Source organism: Panulirus ornatus, chromosome 4 (assembly GCF_036320965.1).
Source record: "Panulirus ornatus isolate Po-2019 chromosome 4, ASM3632096v1, whole genome shotgun sequence".
In the NCBI taxonomy this organism is placed as follows: Eukaryota; Metazoa; Arthropoda; class Malacostraca; order Decapoda; family Palinuridae; genus Panulirus; species Panulirus ornatus.
The window spans coordinates 76,113,445-76,134,011 of record NC_092227.1 but is presented as its reverse complement, the minus strand read 5'-3'; the positions used below and the strand labels follow the sequence as shown (position 1 = coordinate 76,134,011).

General features: G+C 39.9%; 1 protein-coding gene across 5 annotated transcripts in view; it reads left to right on the top strand.

The window, feature by feature from the left end:
- The first annotated feature begins 16,604 nt into the window (after positions 1 to 16,604).
- The window catches only part of LOC139745792 (uncharacterized), a 74,315-nt gene continuing 70,352 nt past the window's right edge, over positions 16,605 to 20,567 (top strand). For 2 of the 5 annotated variants that reach the window (XM_071656341.1, XM_071656357.1), the window contains exon 1: positions 16,605 to 17,185. The gene's annotated coding sequence lies outside the window, so the exon portion shown is untranslated. Of the gene's footprint in view, positions 17,272 to 20,567 lie in introns of all 5 variants that reach the window. The other 3 variants (XM_071656346.1, XM_071656367.1, XM_071656376.1) reach the window with 3 other exon arrangements.

Sequence of the window (20,567 nt, the reverse complement as noted above, 5' to 3'; positions counted from 1 at the left end):
ACTTTGTCGCTGTCTCCCGCGTTTGCGAGGTAGCGCAAGGAAACAGACGAAAGAAATGGCCCCCCCCCCCATACACATGTACATACACACGTCCACACACGCAAATATACATACCTACACAGCTTTCCATGGTTTACCCCAGACGCTTCACATGCCTTGATTCAATCCACTGACAGCACGTCAACCCCTGTATACCACATGACTCCAATTCACTCTATTCCTTGCCCTCCTTTCACCCTCCTGCATGTTCAGGCCCCGATCACACAAAATCTTTTTCACTCCATCTTTCCACCTCCAATTTGGTCTCCCTCTTCTCCTCGTTCCCTCCACCTCCGACACATATATCCTCTTGGTCAATCTCTCCTCACTCATTCTCTCCATGTGCCCAAACCATTTCAAAACACCCTCTTCTGCTCTCTCAACCACGCTCTTTTTATTTCCACACATCTCTCTTACCCTTACGTTACTTACTCGATCAAACCACCTCACACCACACATTGTCCTCAAACATCTCATTTCCAGCACATCCATCCTCCTGCGCACATCTCTATCCATAGCCCACGCCTCGCAACCATACAACATTGTTGGAACCACTATTCCCTCAAACATACCCATTTTTGCTTTCCGAGATAATGTTCTCGACTTCCACACATTTTTCAAGGCTCCCAAAATTTTCGCCCCCTCCCCCACCCTATGATCCACTTCCGCTTCCATGGTTCCATCCGCTGACAGATCCACTCCCAGATATCTAAAACACTTCACTTCCTCCAGTTTTTCTCCATTCAAACTCACCTCCCAATTGACTTGACCCTCACCCCTACTGTACCTAATAACCTTGCTCTTATTCACATTTACTCTTAACTTTCTTCTTTCACACACTTTACCAAACTCAGTCACCAGCTTCTGCAGTTTCTTACATGAATCAGCCACCAGCGCCGTATCATCAGCGAACAACTGACTCACTTCCCAAGCTCTCTCATCCACAACAGACTTCATACTTGCCCCTCTTTCCAAAACTCTTGCATTCACCTCCCTAACAACCCCATCCATAAACAAATTAAACAACCATGGAGACATCACACACCCCTGCCGCAAACCTACATTCACTGAGAACCAATCACTTTCCTCTCTTCCTACACGTACACATGCCTTACCTCCTCGATAAAAACTTTTCACTGCTTCTAACAACTTGCCTCCCACACCATGTATTCTTAATACCTTCCACAGAGCATCTCTATCAACTCTATCATATGCCTTCTCCAGATCCATAAATGCTACATACAAATCCATTTGTTTTTCTAAGTATTTCTCGCATACATTCTTCAAAGCAAACACCTGATCCACACATCCTCTACCACTTCTGAAACCACACTGCTCTTCCCCAATCTGATGCTCTGTACATGCCTTCACCCTCTCACCTGTTTGAGGAAAGGAACCTGGATGTTTTGGCTCTGAGTGAAACGAAGCTAAAGGGTAAAGGGGAAGAGTGGTTTGGGAGTGTCTTGGGAGTAAAGTCAGGGGTTAGTGAGAGGACAAGAGCAAGGGAAGGAGTAGCACCACTCCTGAATCAGGAGTTGTGGGAGTATGTGATAGAGTGTAAGAAAGTAAATTCTAGTTTGATATGGGTAAAACTGAAAGTTGATGGAGAGAGATGGGTGATTATTGGTGCATATGCACCTGGGCATGAGAAGAAAGATCATGAGAGGCAAGTGTTTTGGGAGCAGCTGAATGAGTGTGTTAGTGGTTTTGATGCACAAGACCGGGTTATTGTGATGGGTGATTTGAATGCAAAGGTAAGTAATGTGGCAGTTAAGGGAATAATTGGTATACATGGAGTGTTCAGTGTTGTAAATGGAAATGGTGAAGAGCTTGTAGATTTATATGCTGCAAAAGGAGTGGTGATTGGGAATACCTGGTTTAAAAAGCGAGATATACATAAGTATACGTATGTAAGTAGGAGAGATGGCCAGAGAGCGTTATTGGATTACGTGTTAATTGACAGGCGTGCGAAAGAGAGACTTTTGGATGTTAATGTGCTGAGAGGTGCAACTGGAGGGATGTCTGATCATTATCTTGTGGAAGCAAAGGTGAAGATTTGTGGGGGTTTTCAGAAAAGAAGAGAGAATGTTGTGGTGAAGAGAGTGGTGAGAGTAAGTGAGCTTGGGAAGGAGACTTGTGTGAGGAAGTACCAGGAGAGACTGAGTACAGAATGGAAAAAGGTGAGAACAAAGGAGGTAAGGGGAGTGGGGGAGGAATGGGATGTATTTAGGGAAGCAGTGATGGCTTTCGCAAAAGATGCTTGTGGCATGAGAAGCGTGTGAGGTGGGTTGATTAGAGAAGGTAGTGAGTGGTGGGATGAAGAAATGAGATTATTAGTGAAAGAGAAGGGAGAGGCATTTGAACGATTTTTGCAGGGAAAAAATGCAAATGAGTGGGAGAGGTATAAAAGAAAGAGGCAGGAGGTCAAGAGAAAGGTGCAAGAGGTGAAAAAGAGGGCAAATGAGAGTTGGGGTGAGAGAGTATCATTAAATTTCAGGGAGAATAAAAAGATGTTTTGGAAGGAGGTAAATAAAGTGCGTAAGATAAGGGAGCAAATGGGAACTTCAGTGAAGGGGGCTAATGGGGAGGTGATAACAAGTAGTGGTGATGTGAGAAGGAGATGGAGTGAGTATTTTGAAGGTTTGTTGAATGTGTTTGATGATAGAGTGGCAGATATAGGGTGTCTTGGTCGAGGTGGTGTGCAAAGTGAGAGGGTTAGGGAAAAGGATTTGGTAAATAGAGAAGAGGTAGTAAAAGCTTTACGGAAGATGAAAGCCGGCAAAGCAGCAGGTTTGGATGGCATTGCAGTGGAATTTATTAAAAAAGGGGGTGACTGTATTGTTGACTGGCTGGTAAGGTTATTGAATGTATGTATGATTCATGGTGAGGTGCCTGAGGATTGGCGGAATGCTTGCATAGTGCCTTTGTACAAAGGCAAAGGGGATAAGAGTGAGTGCTCAAATTACAGAGGTATAAGTTTGTTGAGTATTCCTGGTAAATATATATATATATATATATATATATATATATATATATATATATATATATATATATATATATATATATATATACATATATTCCCATGAGTCCACAGGGAAAATGAAACACGTGTTTCATTTTCCCCGTGGACTCATAGGAATATCTTGATCACGCGCAAATTGGGATCCTTTCCAACATATACATATATATATATATATATATATATATATATATATATATATATATATATATATATATATTTTTTTTTTTTTTTTTTTTTATACTTTGTCGCTGTCTCCCGCGTTTGCGAGGTAGCGCAAGGAAACAGACGAAAGAAATGGCCCCCCCCCCCCATACACATGTACATACACACGTCCACACACGCAAATATACATACCTACACAGCTTTCCATGGTTTACCCCAGACGCTTCACATGCCTTGATTCAATCCACTGACAGCACGTCAACCCCTGTATACCACATGACTCCAATTCACTCTATTCCTTGCCCTCCTTTCACCCTCCTGCATGTTCAGGCCCCGATCACACAAAATCTTTTTCACTCCATCTTTCCACCTCCAATTTGGTCTCCCTCTTCTCCTTGCTCCCTCCACCTCCGACACATATATCCTCTTGGTCAATCTTTCCTCACTCATCCTCTCCATGTGCCCAAACCACTTCAAAACACCCTCTTCTGCTCTCTCAACCACGCTCTTTTTATTTCCACACATCTCTCTTACCCTTACGTTACTCACTCGATCAAACCACCTCACACCACACATTGTCCTCAAACATCTCATTTCCAGCACATCCATCCTCCTGCGCACAACTCTATCCATAGCCCACGCCTCGCAACCATACAACATTGTTGGAACCACTATTCCCTCAAACATACCCATTTTTGCTTTCCGAGATAATGTTCTCGACTTCCACACATTCTTCAAGGCCCCCAGAATTTTCGCCCCCTCCCCCACCCTATGATCCACTTCCGCTTCCATGGTTCCATCCGCTGCCAGATCCACTCCCAGATATCTAAAACACTTCACTTCCTCCAGTTTTTCTCCATTCAAACTCACCTCCCAATTGACTTGACCCTCACCCCTACTGTACCTAATATATATATATATATATATATATATATATATCTTTTCTTTCAAACTATTCGCCATTTCCCGCGTTAGCGAGGTAGCGTTAAGAACAGAGGACTGGGCCTTTGAGGGAACATCCTCACCTGGCCCCCTTCTCCGTTCCTTCTTTAGGAAAATAAAAAAAAAAAAAAAACGACAGGGGAGGATTTCCAGCCCCCCGCTCCCTCCCCTTTTAGTCGCCTTCTACGACACGCAGGGAATACGTGGGAAGTATTCTTTCTCCCCTATCCCCAGGGATATATATATATATATATATATATATATATATATATATATATATATATATATATATATATATATATATATATTAGCCATTTCCCGCGTTAGCGAGGTAGCGTTAAGAACAGAGGACTGAGCCTTAGGGGGAATGAAGGAATATCCACACTTGACCCCCTTATCTGATCCTTTTTTTTTTTTGGAAAAGTAAAAAAAGAAAGAATTGCATAATAATGAGAGGATCATTGTCAGATGTGCAGACAAATCCTCTAACATTTCACTCTCACCACAGCCACCCTTCTCCTTTGCACAGGTTTATCTAAAGCCCATGCCTCGCATCTATATGATATTATTAGTGCTATTATTCCTTCAAACATACCCATTTTTGCCTTGCTAGATAACGTTCTCTCTTTCCACACACAGTCGTCAGCACTCACAGAACCTTCACCCTAAGCTTACCCGCCCTATGACACTTCTATTTCCATGTTTCCATTCACAGCCATGTCTACTTCCATTTATTCATAGCACTTCACTTTACCCAATTTTTCTCCACTTTTTCCACACAAGTCTCTTTTGATAGCCCACTTACTCACCACCCTGACTTGGTTTCCTCTTTTCCAAAACCTCTACAAATTTTCACCCTCACCTCACCAGTTGCCCCTCTCAGCACATTTACATTCAAAAGTGTCTCTTTTGCACGCCGATCAATTACTATATCATCTAGTAATGCCTGCAGACCATCTCTCCGATTCACATACGTTTACTTGTGTATGTCCCTCTTATTAAACCAAGTATTTCCGATCACCAGTCCTCTTCAGCACACAACTCCACAAATGTTCACCATTTCCCTTCACAACACTGAAATCCCCATACCCTCCAATCATAGCTTCAACTGCATCATTTTTCACCTTCGCATTTAAATCGCCCATCACTAATACCCGGTATCGTACACCAAAACCGCTCACTCAGGTGTTCCCAAGCACTTGCCTCTCATGATCTTTCTTTTCATGGCCAGGCGCGTAAGCACCAAATATTTACACATCTCACGCCATCCAATTCCATTTTTACTCGTGATACTTTAGAAGTTACCTCCTCACACTCTTTCACATCCCCACATCTGCTTCAGGAGTAGTGCTACCCCTTCCTTAGCTCTTGTCCTCTCACCATCCCCTGACTTTACTCGAAGACATATCCAAACCATTCTTCCCCTTTACCCTTGAGATTCGTTTCGCTGAGAGTCAGAGCATTTATGCTTCTTTCCTCAGCTATACTACCTATCTCTCCTCTCTTCTCATCCTGGTTACATCCACACACATTTAAACACCCCAGTCTGAGCCTTCGAGGAGGATCAGCACTCTATACTTAGCTCCTACACCTTAACCCAGCCCATTAGCAACAGATAAGGCAACTGCGATAGCCAGCAGTCTTAGCAACTTGTGTTAAGCTAGAGGCAGGATGAGGCCTAACAGTGGAGACGATCCTGAATGTTATATAACATTCTTCATGAAGGCTATACACTCTTTACACTATCCACGAAGAGTTAAGTGCTACATTTTTCGTTTAGCACCAGACTTGATGGGTTTTTTTTTCTAAACAGAACGGCTGCAGAGCATTCCAGTCCCCATATGGCCTTATTGAGAGCTAATTTTTCAAAGCTCGTACAATCTCAATCTCAAGTTTGCTGACTAACCATAATAAGTCACAGACAGCGGTTTATGCACTCGACACCAAGCCCTCTTTCAAGGGCCCTACCCTACCATAAGCTGTCTTGGAGTCAGTCTCGAGCAGGTCTTCGCCCAGGGTTGACGTCAACGCACCAGATTCCCGGGAACAGAAGAACTCAGGACTCCACCTTGTTGATACAGAATTTATTTTCCTTTATATCCTTCGACCACGACTACAAGCAGTTGCATTTATATATATATATATATATATATATATATATATATATATATATATATATATATATATATATATATATATATATATGGGGGGGGGGGGCTGGATATGGATGGGGAACTGTGGTTTCGGTGCATTACACATGACAGCTAGAGAATAAGTGTGAACGTATGTGGCCTTTCTTCGTTTGTTTCCTGGCGCTACCTCTGATGCAGGGGACGGCGATCGTGTGTTTGTGTGTGTGTGTGTGTGTGTGTGTGCTGGGGGGGAGAGAAGAGAATGTATATATTATCTTTTTTCTTTTCCTTCATGCATTTGTGTTGTGTCCATTGGGGCAGGGTGGCGTCGGGAATGTATGGAGGTGTATATATGTTTATGTATATGTATGTATATGTATATGTATATGTATGGAAATCCTCCCCTCTTGTTTTTGATTTTCCAAAAGAAGGAACAAAGAAGGGGGCTAAGTGAGAATATTCCCTCTGAGGCTCAGTCCTCTGTCCTTAACGCTACCTCGCTAACGCAGGAAATGGATATGTATAAAAAAAAATATATATACAAGAAATATATATATATATATATATATATATATATATATATATATATATATGAAGGTGAAATCGCACTTTAGTAGGTCATAGAATTTCATTTTACATCTAATTTTTCTATACATGTGGCGCGACATGTTTTGAGACACATGTTTCGTGGAGGTGTCAGTTCTTAACTTAGTTATTTAAATCCCAACATCACATTTGGTTCCCGCCGTGGTCCTTAACATAGTCATTTAAATCCCAACATCACACTTGGTTCCCGCCGTCCAACACCAATCTTTCCAGCCCGAGTGCTGTCTCCTATGTCTGGTCGTAACCCTAATAAGGGAGGGTGATTAAGGGGGTCAGGTGGCGGGGGTTGACCTGGGTAGCTGGGTGTCATGAACACCTTTTTTTTCTGTTTTCGTGTTTGGTCAGTTCTTTCATAATGATTTGGTTAATGCTAGGATGGGGTGTAAAATTGCTTGGGGACAAGTTAAAGTTCTTAGTATTAGCAATTAAGACAGATTCAATGACGTTACGTGTGGCATAATCAGCAGAAGGGTATAAAATTAAGGGATTTTCAAGATCTATGGTGTGTGTGTCTGTTTCTTCGTCTGCTTCCTGGTGCCACCTCGCTAACGCGGGAGACATTTTCCCCGTGGACTCATAGGAATATATATATATATATATATATATATATATATATATATATATATATATATATATATATATATATATATATATATATGTGTGTGTGTGTGTGTGTGTGTGTGTTTGTGTGGCTCGCATGGGGGTAGGACGCCGGAGATGACCATAAACAAGATCTAAAGTTGCTTTATGTTGATAGAGGAAATCGAATCCCAGGTTCGGCTGCTGTACATCGGCAGGGAGGAAAATCCGCCGTTATCGCCAAGGGTGAGGGTGTGCCGTCCGTAGGTGTGGCTCCTCGTGTCGCTGGCAGTGAGGACATCCTGCTGTGGTGTGCGAGTAGAGCTGACACACGGGGTGGAAGAGCAGTAACCGCTGCACACGTGTCGGCTCGGAAGAGATGGTTGAGGACAGTGTCGGACACGGAGAGGAGTTTGGTATCCAGGGAGGCAAGGGGCACTGGCCTACAGCAGTCGCCACTGACGGAGTTGCCAGACTCAGTGTAAGCTACGGAAGATGAGAACGAATATCCCTCATGGGGTACTTAATGGCATTGAAGGTTGTTCCATAAAGTCCGATAAACGGTTTAAAGATCATCTGACGGTCTTAGAGGCTAGGGCCTCTGAGGTGAACGATGATAAGGGTAAGGTACTTGCAGTACCAGGGAGCCTAGCTTGGTGTGTTGAATGATGCGTGTGCTGGAAAGATGTATCGGTTGTGATAATCATAATTAGTCAACTAGAACATAAATCTAAGAAGGACAGGACTCAAGAAGAGGGACAGAAATCGTTATGTTCTATTGGCAACTTAAGGCATGAGGGAGATGAGTAAAAAGATAGGACGAAGAAGCTAGGGAAGTCCAATAAAAGCCACTTTCAAGATGGAGTAAAAGAATGGGAAAGTTTTAATTCAAACATACGGTCGCGGTTATTCACATAATCAGTTGTGTGTATGTCTTGGAGGACAGAACAAGAGAGGAGCTGGAAAAATTCCGTAGATCAAATGCAAAAGAAAAAAAGAAACAGGAAGAACTAAGAACAGCAGATCGAGTTCTCGTGAAAACGAATGAAACCCTTGTCATTTACAGCATACGACGCAAAGCAACTGAACCTAAGATTCAACCTCCTCTACCACCATAAACTCGCATTTAAGTTTGTGCTAAGGATCATGTACACAAATGTTGACGAGTGGTGGGGAATGGAAATTATCTTGAACTGAAGGATGCGTGAGGATGAAAGTATGCCAGAGGTCATAGGTAGGCACACTTAAGAACAAACTGAACAAAGATGTCAACTCACTTGGTTTTCCGATCCTACTAGTAAAACCAAAATATTTCAAGACACAATGGTAAACGGCCAGCAGATACGTTGGCAAATAATATACGATAAACTTTTATCAATATCTTTTCTAAGATATGATCCACTAAAAATCAGACAATCCAAAAGAACATGAAAATAGATCACGAAGGAACAAACAGATAATGAAGGAATAGAGAAAAGTGCAAAAAACTGGTCAGGTTAGCTATGCAGAACCGTGATAAGATTCTCGTTTTAATGAATTCTTCGTGTGATATGGAATACCTTTCGTTTCATTCAGAGGCTAGACCGCGTGGAAACTCCAAAGTCCCTAAAATATGTGGAGGAAATTTTTCCCCCAACATGTATACGACGTCACAGGTTTGAGAGCTGCGGGCGTACGATTAAAGCTGGAACCATACTCACTGTAACCTTCAAACTGAATACATTATTATCTGAGGATCTTCCGCTTGGGCAACAAATAGTAACTCAAGAGATTGATCTCGTAGAAGAAGGGGAAGTGTTTAACGACAAATAAGTGATCCAAAGGAGAAAGTTTAAGAAAGAAAAAAATAGAGCGTTAAGTAAACGTTTTGAGGAGACAGACTGAGGAGGTTGAACTCCCCGAGTTCCCCCCAAACTAGGGAAGGGAGCAGCGATATAAGACTGTGAATTCTTCAACGAGGACTGTTGCAGGTATGTGAAAACCAGCACAGCAGAGAGGAATGGAGACAAGGGATAAAAACGATATACTAAATGAATTGTTTAATAAGGTGTGTGAATGTAAGGGAACACACACGCACGTAATAAAATATCTTTATAAGCGGAGAGACGTTAGGATGCATTCAAGAGATACAAGAGGGCAGCAAATTAACATCACATAGGGACAAGAACGACGGGAAAAGTGAAGTAAGAATGAATTTAAGTTCGAGTCAAAGGGATACCCTAAAATATTTCATAAACTTTTTTAAAGGCTATATGATAAGTAAAGGATCAAATGATGAACAATAAGGGAAAGTTAGAAATGAATGCAGCAGATGACTTCATCAAGGGTTTAACAGTTTCAGAATGTGTTTATTCTTGAAAATTTGGTAGTCCCTTTGCTACTAGCCAGGGAGGGAGAGGGGGCTAGAGGGGAAAAACACCCTAGAGAATACTAAATACACAGGAAGTGAGTTGCTCATTAAAGGAAGTGCACCCTTTCAAAACCCATGATTCAGATGACATCAAACCATTTGTACTCAATGGGAGAGGACCCAGTATAAACCACTGGTGTTATTCTTTAAAATCTCTCCATACGGAGGTAACGTACCAGCCGATCGGAGGTAAGCCAATGACGGGCCATGGTAACAGAGAAGCACTCCTGAACTACAGACTAATATAAACTGCGGACCAGTGTCATTAATAGGGATCATTTACAGGGTGCTGTAAAACGTAATCAGGAAGGAGACACGTACCATATTTTCGCAAGCACACGCTGCCTCAGAAAAAGAAAACGCGTTTCCAGAAAGAAAATATCCCATGCGACCAGTTCATTGAATTGCATGGACACGATAAGCAACACTCGAAAAAGTGTGGGTTGATTGTGCATTTTTGGAGTACCAGATGCCCTTTGATACTATCCCCCCCCCCCCCCCCCGACCTTTCACCCTTAAAAGTTTGATGTTGAAGTTGGGGTCGGAGGAGTTATGCTCAAATGAACAGACAGTCGCCAAACCGACCGGGAATAGAGAAGACTTTTGCCAGGGGTGGGAAGTCATGTCAAACGGCAACATGTGGAGTACCTGGTATTTCTTACTTTTTGCAAATGATTGAAGAATATAACGAAGTATGTTTGCTGATGATGTTGAATGTCTGAGAGAAGTGCACAGTAACATGGGTACTAAATCTTGAAAAGATACCAAGATGAGATGCAGCACTGGCCGTACACATACCAAGTGAAGTTTAGCCCTAGTGAACACAGTGATGATGATGGGAGAGAGAGTAACAAGACCAGACAGCGACTGTACCACACCTGTAGGCAGCATATCACCAAAAATATGTCATATTGTGGAACAGATCTAAAAGCTGAAATCATGCTAAACTTTCCGTCAGAACATCATGTGGGAGAAACTATAATGGGGAAAACTATATTTTGATCGTTATCAAAATGCTCATCACGCATGCGGATAGTGGGATGTTTAAGATTATATACAACGTACGTTCAACCCAAGACAGGAATGTAGAGGGTGCATGAGTCTGGCGTCCAGATCCTGAGAGTTACCAAGAACTCATGGAAAGTTTCCAAAGAAAAGGAACAAGAACTAGACTGAACGGAATGAGGAACGAGAATAGGTGGAAAACCTCAATCTGGCCACTTTAAGAATGAAGAAAAAAGATGATAGGATAAATACATACGGCGAAGAGGAGAAGAGGGGAACACGACTAACTGTTTGGTAAGAAGGTTGTACCGCGGGACGTGAGGAAGTGCTGCTGCTTTATCAACATTTTTCATGGAACCAGCCACGCGAAGAGGAAGTAGATAGGAGTACAACAGGAAGATTCCAAGTCCTGTACAGTAACAATGCGTCGATAAGATGAGAGTTCCACGAATGAGAAATATGATTTTAAATTCAAAGCTATTTATTATCATTATCATCATTATTACTATCACTATAATCATTATTAATATTGTTATTATAGATTTTTTTTTACTAAAAACTTAATTTCTGATTCCTGTGTAGTTTTGCATGTTTGTTAATTAAACACTTTTTGGTTATCATAAAGTATCTATTCATTTATTTGCAACGCGATTCTCATTCGACACAACAAAGGTATAGCATCACATTAGAAAGGAAATCGTATATCCTGAAACTGTTCGAAAAATACAAAACATTAAACAATGATCTTTTTGCAGTTCTTTCCCTCAGAACTAAAGCTTCTTGAAACATAATGGGGATGAAAATTTTGTTACTCATTTATTGAATCCTACAAAACCTTTACGTATTATTTGTCAATCATTTAGCATTGGTCTGCTTGCAAGATGTTTCCATATTCCTTAAGATATGGCATGCCTGAAAGCTAAGGAAATGTGGAAAAACTCAAAAGAATATCATTCATAACCAGTTTAAAGAATGAACCTTAATATCAACTGGTATAGCCATTGTATCGTCTCCCAGAACAAGATGAACAGAAAAATTGTCACTAAAACATAAGATGAAAGAAATCACACCTTTCTCACCATAATGTAAGTCTTTGCAAAGTTTGCTTTGCTGTACAACCACACAAAAACCATCCTTTTAACGTTGGAAGAAACTCCCAGGTATTTTGAGAACTAAATCTTCCAACCATATCAGTTTAAGTAGCGTCCTGACACTGGTTCTGATATCATGGATCAACCACATTTGCGAAGTATTATGCAGTCTACATTGATTCATTCCTAGAATTTGTCCACGTCATTCTTTCTTATCAGTTAAGCAGCCATTACTCGCATTTTGTGTTTGTACGAAAAGTTCTACTTCATAAATTAATTAATACATGTTCTCGTTGTAGTTTGTCCAATGCCATAACCCCCATCGAATCTTTCAAGAACCTCATTTACTCGTCTAATCATTTATTGATTATCTTTATCACTGTGTTCCCTGCTAATTTTCATTGCAATATTCCAGTTCTGTAAATGGGTATGACAAAGAATCAACCATGGTGTTCCACTGTATGTCTGAGGGTATTACAACTATTTTTTCTCGTGTATAGCTATTCACCCATGGTGTTCCACTGTATGTCTGAGGGTATCACAGTGACTTTTTCTCGTGTATACCCATACAAGAATCCAAGCAATGTAATGATTCCTATAGTAATTTGATTATTTGTTGGTGTGTTGTATGATGGCAATACTCTGTATATCTTCAGCCAAACGAGTTTCCACTAGAAAAGAGTTGCCAGCTTCGTATTATATACCTTTATTCATTTCTCTTCATTGACAGAGCATGCATTATCCTGTATGCCTTAATCCTGATATAACTAATGAAGTCCCCATCGTAAAAGGTGACCTAGAATGGAGATCGCTGCTTATAGTAATATGTAATTACTTGTTTATGAAAGACTAAATTTACCCATTCGGCAACGATATTCACAAGCTGAGATCTACAGACCCCAGACAGATATATTACGAGAGCTTACTAGATAAATTCTTAATATCACCAGATTTACTATAAACTTTTGTTACTTAATAAAAGAACATACTCTAGATAAGGATGATATATAGTGGACTGAGTGTAGTAAAACTTTTCAGATACGAATACAATATTGTTGAGGAACTGGTTCCAACGAAGACCGTACCTCTTACCCAAGATCGCATCCTTGAGGATGCAAGAGCCTCATAAAGGGAGGTCTGGGGTTGTATCATATATATATATATATATATATATATATATATATATATATATATATATATATATAATCCCTGGGAATAAGGGAGAAAAAATACTTCCCACGTATTCCCTGCGTGTTTTACATAGAAGGCGACTAAAAGGGGACTGGAAATCCTCCCCTCTCGTTTTTAATTTTCCAAAAGAAGGAACAGAGAAGGGGACCATTTATATATATATATATATATATATATATATATATATATATATATATATATATATGAGTGTGTGTGTGTGTGTGTGTGTGTTAGTGGTGCCACAAAAGACCTTACTACAAAGGTGAACATATTTTCCTGCTACTGGATGTAGTGCAGCCTTAGAACTGCAGGGGATCCTGAAAAAGTTCTTGGTTAACCCCAGATTTTTTTTTTCTTTTAGAAAGGGGGACCTGGGGTAATTATAAACAAATAAGTCAATTTTGTTGAGCGCGAGTGATTATCCATTCTAGGTGGCTGGAAGGTTCTGGTTGGATCTGTGTCTGTCTAAGATTAACAGGGTAACTGAACTTTCTCAGGGGAAAGGGGGGTGGGAGGGAAATGCAGACATCCTGCTCTGGGTGAGCCATTGTTCCACCAGTGTAATCTAGTGCCTTATGTTTGTTGTTATTGGTGAAAAGTCGTCTGCTTGTGAAAGGACCTTCATACTTTGGTTTGCTGGGGGTAATACAAGATCATGTAGAAAGCAATTCAAAATGTCTCTTGGGAGATCCCATTGTAGAGCTTAAAGGTTTTTAGATGTGAAGCCTTTTGAGTGACTCCTGCACGGGGAGCCAGATATGAAACTCTCCAACCAGTCTGCAGGCGGTGTGAGAATGTGTCGGAGTAGAGTTTCAAATGCTTTATTGATGTCTATTTCCACTTTCGCTGTGTGGTAGGGAAGTTATGGTTAGTTAAAGTCATCGGGGATACGTTTTGCGGGGTAGGTGTGTGTAGGTGTGGTGGTTAGGGGGGGGGGGCGTCTAAAGCCTAGTGAGGAAGCGTGGATGTGATATTCTGCATGATTTTGTTGTCGGCCAGTTTTACAGTTTGGTTATAAGAGACAGAAGTGAGATTGGGCGGCAGGGGGAAGTTTTTTTTTGTGCAAACACTAATAGTTGAAAACATCCTTAAGTGCTTGGTTGGAAGTGAGCTAAAAAGTTTCTGTAAGAGTTTGATATGTAGTTAAGGCCTGTTACAGGTTTGTTTTAATTGCGTTGCTTGTATGAGCTGGAGGGAAGGTTGGTTGAGCAGCTGCTTGTGAATTAAATTTGTTTAGGTTTTTATCATGACTCAAATGTTCAGGGATGTAGTTGGTTGCTGGCTGATTTTTGAGTAATGCCTTATTGATATGTCTGGGTTTTCTTTAGAAGGAATGTTATGGATTGGGTTAGAATTACTTCATGAACGGGGACTAGATTGATGCGGTAGGTGTTGATCTTTAATGTGTGCCAGAGCTGGTTGTTGTGGGTCTTGTGGTTCATTCAAGTTAAGGATGACGTACCAGATTGCAGTTTGCCTTTCAGTGTTTAAGTAGATGATGGTGTAGTTTAGTTTGGATTTATTCTGCAATTTTCGCTGAAGGCACGTGGTTTTGTTTGAGCTGGTTTGTTTTATAAAGTCAGTAATTTGTGAGTTTAGGTTATATTTCTTTCTGTGTCCCTGCAGCAAGTACTTTTTGCTGGCTTGGCTGGCGATGCCTAGTGTTGTGTAGGATCGCATGATTTAGAGATGGGAATTATCCTGTTGTGAAGTTTGGATTTTTAAATCCATGTACTGTATGAAGGCTGGCCAATCTGCTTTCCTGTATATGTATAATGAATTCTTTTTGGTGTCTCTTTGGGTTGGTTGGGTCCATCAGGATGGGCAGGTGGTCAGAGGAAGGTTCAGGTATCGTGCTCCAGCTTGTCCTTGAGAGTAGTGCTGCAGTGCAAAAATATAAAAATTTAATGTCTGGGAAAGTTGACTGCTGCAGATGGTGGGTTGGGAGTCTGGTTGCATATGATTCTCTCTCTCTCTCTCTCTCTCTCTCTCTCTCTCTCTCTCTCTCTCTCTCTCTCTCTCTCTCTCTCTATATATATATATATATATATATATATATATATATATATATATATATATATATATATATATTGATTTATTTGAACTATTGTAAAGATGAGATACCGTAAGAAGTGGTAATTAGGCTAATAGTACCATTCATCAGTACTTATTTTCAGCTCTTAATTTTTAATGCAAGTCCAGTGTCGAGTTTGATTACCTTATTTTCAACGGTGTTGATGTTTAAAACATACTTATTGTAGAAAGACATCATCGAACTTCATAAACTCATACTTCCACATTTCATCTATCCAAAATGAATAAATAAAAGTGACAATATGCAGAATAATCATAATATTGCCTTTATCTATATTACTTTCATTAAGCTCTTTACTGAGGAAACAAACGGTTAGAAGCGTCAGTCTCATTTCCCATGTACACTTAATAAAATTTTCATTAGTGTTATCACATACTATACATGGTGTTCTCTACGCTATCTCCTGATATCAGTAACATCTAATAGGTCGTTCGATACGCCTGTCCAGCAGTTCAGTGTACTGTATTTTATGTTATTTATTTTGCCACCAATGATGACATTCAGAGATATGACCTTCATTGTCAAAAAAGATTAAATGTCTAATGCCACGTGATTTGCATGCATTACAGAATTTAGTTAAACTCCATCGAGTCAGCAATAGTGTCATACACACTTTCATTACTTTCATCTATAACTACCCGAGGACTACTCTTTCAGGGGCTCCTGAACTACGCTACACTCAGTAGCAGGTACGGATCGACTCCTCTGAAGCAAGAAATTCTTCAAGAAATCTGTAACCCGTTTTATCGACTGACGAAAAATAGTGAATTTTCACTCGAGGTTCTATCTCATATCTCATGTGGGTGGAGTCTGATAACACAACACACATTATACACACACACACACACACACACACACACACACACATATATATATATATATATATATATATATATATATATATATATATATATATATATATATATATATATATATATATATAATTCGGAAAACACTAATAAAGAAAAAGCGAAGGTACTTTGCTTGAGTTAACCCTCCGTTGTCAAGTTTTGCCAAGCGTGGAAATATTACATGAAACAATCCCATCCACACAGCGAATGATAATCCCGTCTAATATATAAACGCATCTAACCAAACAGCGTTTTTCTCACATGCTGATAAACTGACGGAAAACGGACGATTGAAATGATGAATGAGTATGAATGGAGCCAACTAGAATGTATCAGAATCATACACAAGTGTCCCTGTGGCTATTGTTGCTAGGAAACTAAGATGGTAGCGAGAACTGGGGGAGAACGGTAAACACCCACTCCCATAACTAAAGGAAAATCCCTCCTATTAATCAGCACTAGTGACACATGTTGCAGCAATTATACCTAAGCTAGATTTCTCAGCAGAGATGGTTTTGACTCTTTACATGAGGAATGGTCTCTGATATTTATGTTTCTGACGTCTTCATATATATAGATATATAAAGTGTGTGTGAGTCTTAGTTAAATGTAGTTTCACTGAGTACGAGATGCTTTACAGAGAGATTGTCAATGTAGACGCTGGATGCTCGAGAAAACAAAGGGAGACCACCGAAGATGAGATGTAGATAATTTCTTGATACACTGATCATGGCATTTCTGTCCCCAACAGGCCACAGCAATGGACATAGGCAGAGTATTAACAATTTTCGTACGTCTGGTAGAGCTCACGTGGTCGCGCGCGTGTTTATAGAGTCGGTGTACACATGCTAATTCTTATGCCATATACCTGTGTGTACCTTGATGTATGGGGTCACAGAACTGACAGTGGCTGTGTGAATGTCCGGTGGTAGTGGTGGCAGTGGTCGTGACAAGATAGTGGTGAAGTGCACGACTGTTGAAGTGTTTACGACCGGCGGCGACGCGTCACCAAGACTGGGGGCTAAGCAAGATGGCGATCCTAGGCCCTGTGACGTGCTCGGTGAGGGGGTCCGACCACTTGTTATTCTTAGCATAGTATCCTTCACGGGCTCTTATATGACGCTTTTGTAGCACTCACATCAAAAGGTAGATTTTTTTTAGTGAAACTTTTCAAGTCTTTAGAAGGTAGTGGTAAATGTTGAGTATCTGCCTCTTGCCTAGGTTGGAAGAGACAACCTCACTCCAGCATGGTGGCTTGAGTTCCTCTCTGTAGCACAGACACAACCACAACTGATGCATGCATGATTCTCACCTGTTGTTTGTATATGTTGACCCTTAGTATATTTTTGCTTATGCCTGTCACCATGTAAACACCTTAGTTTTATATTTGTGATTTATGGTTCTTCACAGAAAAATCTTATATCAAATATATTTACAGTACTATTGTTTAGGCACCTTATTGTTTGTGTTATTATATGCCACCACAGTTGTTGTACATAACTCATTTACAACACCATGGTGTTCATGTGATGGATGATAAATGTTATGGCTGCTGTTGTATGTAAGAATGCCATTTTATGCAAAAATTTCCTTGTTTTTCATCATATTGATTTGACTGAAAGAAATAATGTCAACATTACATCTATAATATTACTAGTAACATTTTATTGAACATGTCAGTAGCTTTACTAGTTTAGCAGACTGCTCACTGCTGTTTTCTTACTATGGGAATATGAGTAATATGTTATATTAGTAGTTGAGTGTTTCCAGAAGAGAGCAAACATGGTGCAGCATGATTAGGATATTTTTTATTGTGGTTGAAAAGTTTTTGCTGGGAGGGCTAAGAAGTTCAGTAGACTTGTGGGTTCATTAATGTAAAAGTGTGTTGAACATATGTAGGAGTCAACATAGTATCCCTAAACTTTGAATACCACAAAGTTCTGCACAATATTTATGAATACCACCAAAATTCAAAAGAATTGTAGTAAATTCAAATAGACCCAGAATACTTTAGAAACCTGATGGAATGATGAAATTTATGTCTATTTATCAATAGTCTATTGCTTTTCTGTATGTGCCTCTCTGAATTTTGTTCTCAATCTTTCCCCGATGATGCGATGCCTTTCTTCCTGGATGCTGAAAACTGGTAATTTCAGGTAGATTTGTAAAATATTTTCTCATGAATTAAAAGAACATCCTATAGGAAAGATAGAGTAACCAAGAAAAAAAGATTTAGGCCTCATCTTAACCAAGGAGAAATAACAAACTTATAGTGGGAGCATATTACTAATATTGCAATGAATGCCATATTCCCTCGTGTTGACAGGGCTCACTTGGCGGCACTCAGTTTTTTTGTGATACCTTACCCGTTACTGATACTTCATATATGAATACCCATTTTCCACATGTCTGGGTTGCTTTTGAATGTGTCTATAATTTCTTTATATCTATATATTGTGTAGTATTTGGTGATATTCAGTAGCATTTGGTGGTATTCATTGCTTAGGGAAACCACGCAACAGAACATATGAGAACCTCTCCTAACTTTCTCTAACAGCAACTATTTATCTTAATTTGAAATGTCAAGTCGCTATATAAAAACAGGTGTTAACTGAATCTTTTCAAAACATGGTCAATACCATTAACTCATTGTGTTTATGTCTAACCACTGTTTGTTTTGTTTGTTTACTGCACATGGATGCATAAATGGCTTGCAGCTGGACATGAACAGTAATCATGACAAGAACCCCCTTTTTTTTAATAAAATTTAGAAGTAAGCTAAATTTTAGTAGTGAGAGAGAGTTAAGTAAGATTTTCATAGGTTCATTTATTTGCATGCTTTTCAACTTCAGATTTTCTTAACCCTCACCACTATCAAGTTCATCATTGTGAGGAAAATTTTCCTGGACCATTCCAGTTTTATCCTTACACGCTACACTACAGTTTCTTATTCATATCATTTAGGTTTCCTGAAACACAAAAATACTGCTTGTCCACATGAGTACATAGAAATACAAGCAGAGTGCAGGATTTGGGAAATGCACGTACAATGGTATGGTTTTACACACTGGGCTCCATCTCTTGAACATTCTCTCATTGTACAGCTCTCAAGAATTCTGTATGCTGCTTACATTATCCATGTCTTCAGTCTTTTATTCCGTTCTAGCACCACTATTATGCTATGAAAGTACCTCCTCACATCTTTTTTAAAAATATCTTGCTTCATGTCATGTCCTCTGGATATTTTCTCCCTACATGTCTCAAAGAACTGTTTACTGTCGTATGTCACTGATATGTTTTAAAGACTCTCATCCAAGTTGGACAGATACAAAGTTTCTAAGCCTTCACCCATAACTCAGTTGTCTGAATTCTGGTGACTCAATCATTGCTGTTCTCTGGACTTTCTGTTATCTCTATTTGCTTCTTTGGGTGCAGTGATGAAACATGAGAAGCATATTCAACTTTTGACCCTCAGAGTGATGTTAACAGTTTGCTGAATATTTCCTTAACCATGAACTTGAACACCTTTCATAAAATTTCCTGCAGATAGTTTTTTCTTTATCTGTTCTCCTAAGATGGGGCTCTGGTGACAGTTTGGGGACAATATGTACTCCAAAATCTCTCTCACATCAGTGTATTTTTGGGGATGTATTTATTTATCTATACCATAGCTCCATGACAGAGAGTGACAGCTGATTAAGCCTGATTGAGCCTGGAGTGGCAGTTGTAGGATTTTGTTGGGTAGGTTAATGGACTGGGCATGGAGGGGCAATCCTTGAGCCTTTGGAATGAGCAGGGTAGGCCTGGAGAGGTAGTCCCTGGGATAAGCAGAGTTGGCCTGGAGAGGCAACCCATGGGATGAGTAGGATGGGCATGGAAATGCAGTGACTAGAATGATTATGGTGCCCTGGGTATGTTTTTTTTTTTGTTATTTGATGTGTGTATGTGTGTGTGTAATTACCTATATGTACATTCTCAACAATCATACCTCTTAAATTTATGTATGCTCTCTGTATTATCCATGTCCTCTTTCATCTTATTCCATTCATCCACCATTCATATACTATAAAAGTACTTTTTTATGTCTTCTTTAACAGGTTTCATGCTTAATTTCATCTGATGTCCTCTGTTTGTTCAGTCCCAACATCTGTCAAAGAGCTGTTCAATGTCTCTATCATCGTTCTGTTTTAAAAACTAAGAGGTTGTGCTCAGGTCATCCCTCACTCTTCTTTGAAGGTGGGCAGATTTGATGCCTAGTCTTTTCTTGTGACTCAGCTCTCTTAAACTCTAGCACCATCTTCACTGCTCTCCCCTGGACTTTCTCTGTCAGCTTATTGTGCCTCTAACATTGTGTTGACCAACCTTAAGAAGCATATTCTAGTTTTGCCTCAAGTAAGATATGAACAACTTAAGTCATTCCTTATCCATATATTTGAAAGCTG